A 7894-nucleotide genomic window follows, 5' to 3' on the forward strand; every position below is an offset into this window, starting at 1 on the left:
ATGGCGTAATAGCCTGGAAGGTCCTTAGCCTACCAAGCGACAGTTTCTCAGCCCGAAGATACTTCCGCTTAAGATAATAATCACCACCACCGCGCAAACCCATTCACAAGATGGCCTACGGTGCGGTTTGAATCCACCCGCCTCCCGAATGCAGAGTTCTGCGTGCGTTCTCGTGGCACTTCAGCTCGCCATAATTGACAGAAGGAGCTGCACAGAACACTGAGTTGTGGTGTAATTAACCGAAGATTTTATTAAATATACATATTTTTGAGTTTAACGCTCTCTATCAGAATAGCACAGTGTTCAGTGAGGACCTCCCAGGGCGAGCACTCGCAGAATGAAGAAATTGGCTCCAGTTCAAGTGGCAAAGTAACACGCCTAATAATAGAGAAACAGCTTCAAATGTTACTCAGAAAGCACTGAGCATCGTGCCCGGCTAGCTCAGTCGGTAGAGCATGAGACTCTTAATCTCAGGGTCGTGGGTTCGAGCCCCACGTTGGGCGTTTGTTTTTACGTCATAGATAAGTATTAATTGTCGTATTTGAATAAAGTATCTTCATTCGGAAGTGAAGTCTATACCACCGGCTTCATAATACGGTGCCTTCACGTCACAAACAGATTTCTAGAGTACATTCTTGTCACGTCGGATTACTTCCATTTGCTCTACTGTTTATTACATGTGGCAGAGAAGTGCGAAAGGGATAGTGATTATTTTTTAAGGATATATATATATTTCGTAGGGCTAGTATACAATAATTCCTTTCTTAATCCGTTTACCCTCCAGGGTTGGTTTTTCCCTCGGACTCAGCCAGGGGCCGCAAGGGCAGTGGAGGGTGAGACTTTGGGTCGGGGATACAACTGGGGATGAATATCAGTACCTCACCTGCTGTGCTGTGCAGCGGCCATGTGGAGGGATGGGAAGGATTGAAGGGATAGACAAGGAAGAGGAAGCAGCGGTGGCCTTAAGTTAGGTAGTATCCTGGTGTTTGCCTGGGGGTGGAGTGGGGTGCCGCGGACGGCCGCTTTGAGGATGGCTGATGTGGGAGTCGAATCCCCTCTACTCCGTTGATCTCCCGGGGTTGAGTGGACCCAGTTCCGGTCCACTTACCATGTTTCAGGCGTGACAGCTGACTTCAGAAACCACTACACCACAGAGGCAGACGATCTGAACTGTAAATTGTAACATTTTACTTTTACTAGTAATTTACTCCTTGTACGCATCTGTGGTGTACAGTTTACTTGGTGCTCTCGGGGCTTCGGGTTCGGTTCCCGGCTCTGCCACGAAGTTCGATGGGTGGTGCGAGGACTGGATTCCCCTCTGGGTGGGAGGGGTAGAATAACACCCACGACATCCCCTGTCCGTCGTAAGAGGCGAATAAATGGGGCCTTTACTTAAGTCTTGACATTGCTTTCACTTACTTGTGCCAGGCTCCTCACTTTCCTCTATCCTATCCGACCTTCCTTGGTCAACTCTTGTTCTTTTCCGACTCCGACAGTATTAGCGCACTCGAGGCCTAGGGTGTTTTTCATTTTCACGCCCTTCGTTTCCCTTGTCTTTCTTTGGCCGATACCTACATTTTTCGCAGTGTCGGATCCGTTCCATATTTCTCTCTGATTTGTGTTATAAAGAGTATTGTCGCCTAGTTGTATTTCCTCTCAAAACAATAATCACTACCTCTTAACGCCTACACTTCCCTCGAACAAGTCCAGGGTGTTTTAAGATGTTTCCTATCATTCCTTCTCTTCTTCTCGTCAAATTTAGCCAAATCGATCTCCTCTCACCAATTCGATTCACTGTCTCTTCATTCGTAATGCGGTATAATATTTATTCAAAATAATTTTTGAAGTTGTCCACCTTTTCAATATAATTGATTTTCCTTTACAAATAGGATCTTTACATTAACATCGATTTAGTTGTTGGAACATGTTTCGCTATCCATCTCGCCTTCAGCATTCTTCTGTAATACCACATTTCAAAAGCTTCTATTCATTATTTCTGAGATGGTTATCGCATGTTTCACTTTAATATAATCCTACGGTTCACACGAACATTTTCAGAAACGACTTTTTAATTTCTATATCAATATTCGAAGTGAGCAAATTTATTTTCCTAAGAAAGGCCTTCTTTGCTTGTGCTGGTCTGCATTTTATGTCCTCCTTACTTCTGCCATCGTTAGTTATTTTACTACCCAAGTAACCATATTCATCTACTTCCTTCATTTCCCAATCTAATATTTCCTGCATCACTTGACTTTATTCGACCGCACTCCATTACTTTCGTTTTGGATATTTTTTTTATTTTTACCTCGTACTCCTTCACCAAGACTCTGTCCATACCATTCAGCAATTTCTCCAGATCTTCTGTAGTCTCAGATAAAATAACAATATCACGGGAAATATTTTATCTAATGTCGAAGAGTAATTTGTATATAACTTGGAGGAACTTATGCTTTAACTAGATTTGTTTAGAGAAATGCTACTTAACACCTCTTCTTCTGGACTTTCATAACCCTTGTGAGTCGCTGTTATATCATTGGTGAAGTAAATCATGTGTATTGCCAGTAAAGTTTCTAAACGCGTAATGGAGTGGGAACGTCACTAACTCAAAACACTAGTGTCTTATGTAATGCGTCGTCTCATCTCTTGTGAAGAGCTCTTCTAGTTAACAGAAAGTGAAACCATTTCTTTCCACGGGAAATATCAACCTGTTCTCATAGAACGTTAATTAACACGGCGCGAACTGCTACTTAATCTCAGAACCGTTGTTCCATTAATTTACATTCCTATCCCCCGAAGCGATCGACTTTCGTGTAAAACATTCCAGACTCACGCACTCTGGAGCTTTGACATCTGCATTCCTCTTTCCTACACAGGGTTCTTAACCGGGGTCCACTGCCTTCAGTGACCACAGAGTCCATTCGTCACACCATGCCGTACGATGTCAAAGACCGCTAGTGACACAATTGGTGTTTACCCGACAAAATTCATTCACACGCAGCCCAAGAGAGATTCTATTTGCTCCATCATCTAGTACGCCTGGAGGAAAACGGAACGTCGAAACTAACAGTGGGGATGGCGGTGATTATTGTTTAAGAGGAGCTACAGCTAGGCGAACATCTTATGTGAGTTGGGCTGGTAGTATAACACCCACGGTATCACCTGCCTGTCGTAAGAGGCGGCTAAAAGGGGCCACAGGGGGACTCTTAACTTGGGAGCGTGGGTTGGTGACCACAGAGCACTCAGCTGAGTCCTAGCATTGCTTCCACTGCTCCTCACTTTCATCTACCCTATCCGACCTTCCTTGATCAACTGTTGTTCTTCTCCGAGCCCAACTGTATTAAGTTTGCAAATCCTAGGGAGTCTTTCATTTTCACACCCTTGTCTTCACTTTTCGTGGTGTCGAACCGTTTCCATTTTCTGTCTCTGAGCAGTGTTGTGCTAAATTGTGCTTCCTCTTAAGACCATCATCATCACCACCACCACTAGTGCAGCTGGCAACACAGCTTGCAGCTGCGCTGGCAACTCGGCCAGTAAATCAGGTGGGAACAGAGCCAGCAAATCGCCATGTGTGTAGGGGCGGTAGAATAACACCCACGGTGTCCCCTGCCTGTCGTAAGAGGCGACCCAAAGGCTTTGAACTTTGGAGCGTGGGTTGGTGACTATGGGGCCCTTAGCTGAGTCCCAGCATTGCTTCCACTTACTTGTACCAGGCTCCTCACTTTCATCTATCGTATCCGACCTCCCTTCGGCCTTCGTGGCCCTTGTCTTTCTTTGGCTGATATCTTCATTTTTCGAAGTGTCGGATCCCTTCCATTTTCTTCTCTGATTAGTGTTATATAGAGGATGGTTGCCTGGGTATACTTCCTCTTAAAACAGTAATTACCGAGCTTAAGTGCGGTCAGTATCCAGTATTCGGGAGATAGTAGGTTCGAACCCCACTATCGGCAGCCCTGAATATAGTTTTCCGTGGTTTTCTCATTTTCACACCAGGAAAATGCTGGGGTTGTACCTTAATTAAGGCCACGGCCGCTTCCTTCCCACTCCTAGCCCTTGCCTGTCCCATCGTCGCCATAATACCTATCTGTGTCGGTGCGACGTAAAGCAACTAGCAAAAAAAAAAAAAAAAAACCAGTGATACCACCATCACCTCAACTGGCAACTCATTTAGAAACTCACCTTACAACCCAGCTAACAATTCTTGTGGCAATCCAGATGGCAAAGCAGTTAGCAAATCAGCAATGAACTCAGGTGGCAACTCTTAGGGGCAATTCAGGTGACGACTTAAATGGCATAATGTTTACTGAGCCTTGTGAATTTATCGCGCATGCAGCAAGTTTTGCTCTTCGAACTGCAGCTGTGTAGCTGGTGTCCTGGTTCTCTCAAGTTCCGTGCACGTGGCTCTGCGGTGGCTTCTGGAGAAGCCTTCGTTATTCCCTCCGGTGTTGGTATATATTCAACAGTTGGGCAACCGGACGCAGACGGGATTGGACTTCGGGCCCTCATCACGACTTGTCGAAAAGAACACTGATTTTCCTGCGGAGTTGGTATATATTCAACCTACGGGTGGCCAAACGCAGTAGAGATTGGACTGGGGTACATGCAAAAGACGGGTCTCTTCTTTAACACCTTCTACTGTTGCTCATCTACTGCCATAGTATGTAGGTATACGTGCAACCGACAGGTGGGAAAACGCAGATGGAATCGCGCTTGAGTGTGGAGGCTCTTCTTTCGTCCCTGTCCTCTTTGCTCGGGTGTGCCTACGGGAGGAGTGGTGCCTACCACTACCCCTTTTTTCTGATTCCAACGTAAAACCTAATCTTCTCCTAAGCCTCTGTTTTAAAATTCCACCGTAAGTGTGGGGGCGGTAGAATAACACCCACGGTGTCCGCTGCCTGTCGTAAAAGTGGTTCCAGGGGCTCTGAACTTTGGAGTCTTTCATTTTCACGCCCTCGTGGCCTTACCTATCTTTGGTCGATATCTTCATTTTTCGAAGTGTCGGATCCCTTCCATTTTTCTCTCTCTATGATTAGTGTTATGTGGAGGGTGGTTGCCTACTTGTACTGTACTTCCTCTTAAAACAATAATCACCACTACCATTGCTCATATCAAGTCGGCTAGCCTGCATTCACATCTGTTGGCCTCATTTTCCGTGCCATACTCCTGGAATGACCGGCTTCGAGATTGCCTCTGGTAGCTTGGTTCTCTGACTATAGCTCGATGGTAAGCCTTACAAACTTGTGTTGACACTCTTGGTACATTAACTGTACCAAACTCATTGGAATGGACGCTTGGACCGACAAGTTCGAATTGTACCTCTTGGGCAGTATCAAAAAATTCACCTTAACACAAGGTTCCCGTTCGACTATACCTTTTGGCAAGTCTCTTTACTTACTTTAACAAGTTTAGAGTTACATTTGTTACACTACAGCTTTAATGCCGTTTTACTAGTGATTCATTATGTATTGTGACCGTTCACAACGTCACCTATGGTATGTCATGATATCCAGGAGATGAAATATGCCGTTTTCCGCGTCATTCTGGGATAAAAACTGCCCAAGTTAGAATTTTTCTGCCCGCTCCAGGACTCGATTTGCAGTATCCAGAGTCGCGCGACCCAGCTCTAGTTGCTGGTAATTAGCAGCAAGGCGGTGCAAGAGCGCTTGTACTCGAAGTTTTCTCACTCCAACCGCGAGCGAGATGAAGAGAGACGCGTTATCACGTGACAGAATCTAGGTCACTAGCTGAGCCCAGAGAGTATATCCAACGTGAAAACTAACACTATACCCTGTTTTCCTCGCTCATTCACCACTGCCAACTTATCGCATTCAGCTGTTTTATTTCTGTTAAATTTTATAAATCGCAAAATACCCAATGGATAAACATTCATTTGAATCAGGGAAATTTACGCATAATTATGAGACAGAGAAGTGCTCTACTTAACTGACAGAGCGGTAACTACGCTGTAAACAAGGGCGCGTCTTAATGACTAACAGATGTTGGACCCTAACCGTGCCAGCGAACACAAGGAATCCCCTGTGCTCGTCATCATTCACCGCCAGAGACAAAAGGACGCTTTTGAGATTGCTTGAGAATCTACGAAGCTATTTCAAAGACAGTCACTCAACGGAAATGGGAATACAGGAGCTACATTTTGATGCCCTGTTCGTTACTCTACGTTTCATATTACCGGACAGAATTCTGAGAAGAAGTTGCATTTTTCCCCCACCCTCAGCATTCGAGTCTCTCGCGTAGCTCGCCTGTATATTCAAGAGCTGAGAGGCAGACCCTACCCAGTGCATTTTCAGTGCAACGCCAGTACGGTAGTATTTCTTTGTGGTTTGTGTGTGAGTTGTTTGTGAAGAAATAATCTTGTAATTTGAGCAGTGTAATGCAGTTATTTATTAAAGTCTGTGAATATATGTGGAAATAATCACCCTCTGAGTGAGATGTTAGCGTGTACAGTGTGCCGCTAATTAATAAAATAGGAACGGTGCGAAACCGCAATAACCGATGTCCGTGTGTAGAAGAGGTCGTACACCGAGCCTCCTGTGTGTCTAAGCTAATACGGCTCAGTTAACATATATAGGGACGTACTTAGCGAAGTGTGTGGAGCGAGCGTGCTCGATATAAATGTGAATTACCAAGAAAGTCAGTGAACGGCTCATTGTCGACCCAATTGAGGACAGTGCCACGTTAAAGTAATCCGTAGTGCAGCTGAGAGCTCGACTTACGGCTAAGTGCAATAGAACAGGCCTGAACTAGTATCATGAAATACGAGAATGCTAATACATTAGTGGCCTAACCACTGTCGTTTCTAGGGAAACTAGTGAAATTTCTGGGCCTATAATAGCTGCCTACAAGAAGAATAGATAAATGAGAAGGGATTAATGTCGGGTTTCTGGGACATTACCGACATCGTGTTGGAATGCTCGTGCTAATGAGTATATCCAACCATATATTCAAATTGTGATGTGTAATAAACTAACGCATTCACATGAGATAACTTCCCCTCATTTACATGTCTATGAGAACGTCGACATCCAGCTGAATGCCAAAGTTTTGCCTGTGTACCGGAGTGAACGAGTCATCTAGCTGTTTGCCGAAATTTCGCCTGGTAGCAGAGAACGTCTGGAACGTTGCTGTCATGTGTGTGACCTGCCAGGAAGACATCATAGGTCTTCGCATCGCTGATGACGTGATGGAAGCCGAGTAAACCATGGTTGCCTCCCTGTAAAGCTGTGAACGTGGTATCCAGAAGGCTGAGTACATTTCCAAGTATTTATATCTTTGAAGGTCGTGTCCCATTGTAAATATGTAGATTTTTCACATAGATGTAACGTAGACTGCAAGCACGCCATTTCAGAGGAATAATAATAATAATAATTTCATTTTTATTTGGGTCTTTTATAGAATACTTTCATCATGGTTTTGGGACGACCATATTTTACTTCCATCCTTGTATAAGGGTTAGTAATGCATGACGTAATTATAAGGACCCTAGATTAATTAAGTGTGAAGCGCTGTCAAGTAGAGAGGGCTTAAATATTCTGTAAAAATGACTCCAGTTATCATCTTTCCATAGCATATACGAGTCATCAAGATTTTTCAGTAATTCATCTTTTTTTGGTGCGCTTCACCTGGTAGAGATCCCTCCTAATTAGTAACTAAGGCACCTGGAACAAGGCATCGAGACAGTGGGTATATGATATCGTTAATTAATTAGTTCGCGAATGCGCAAGTTAATTTGGACCCTGGTGGCAGGAGATCATCAATAAATCTGCATCGTAGTCAATGTACCGAGACCGGGCGAGTTGGCCGTGCGCGTAGAGGCGCGCGGCTGTGAGCTTGCATCCGGGAGATAGTAGGTTCGAATCCCACTATCGGCAGCCCTGAA

General features: G+C 44.7%; 1 non-coding gene across 1 annotated transcript; it reads left to right on the forward strand.

Moving 5' to 3' along the window:
* Positions 1-430: 430 nt before the first annotated feature.
* On the forward strand, positions 431-503 carry TRNAK-CUU (transfer RNA lysine (anticodon CUU)). The gene has a single exon. It is a non-coding gene; the product is annotated as a tRNA-Lys (tRNA).
* Positions 504-7894: the final 7391 nt, after the last annotated feature.

Source organism: Anabrus simplex, chromosome 3, assembly GCF_040414725.1.
Source record: "Anabrus simplex isolate iqAnaSimp1 chromosome 3, ASM4041472v1, whole genome shotgun sequence".
Classification (NCBI taxonomy): domain Eukaryota; kingdom Metazoa; phylum Arthropoda; class Insecta; order Orthoptera; family Tettigoniidae; genus Anabrus; species Anabrus simplex.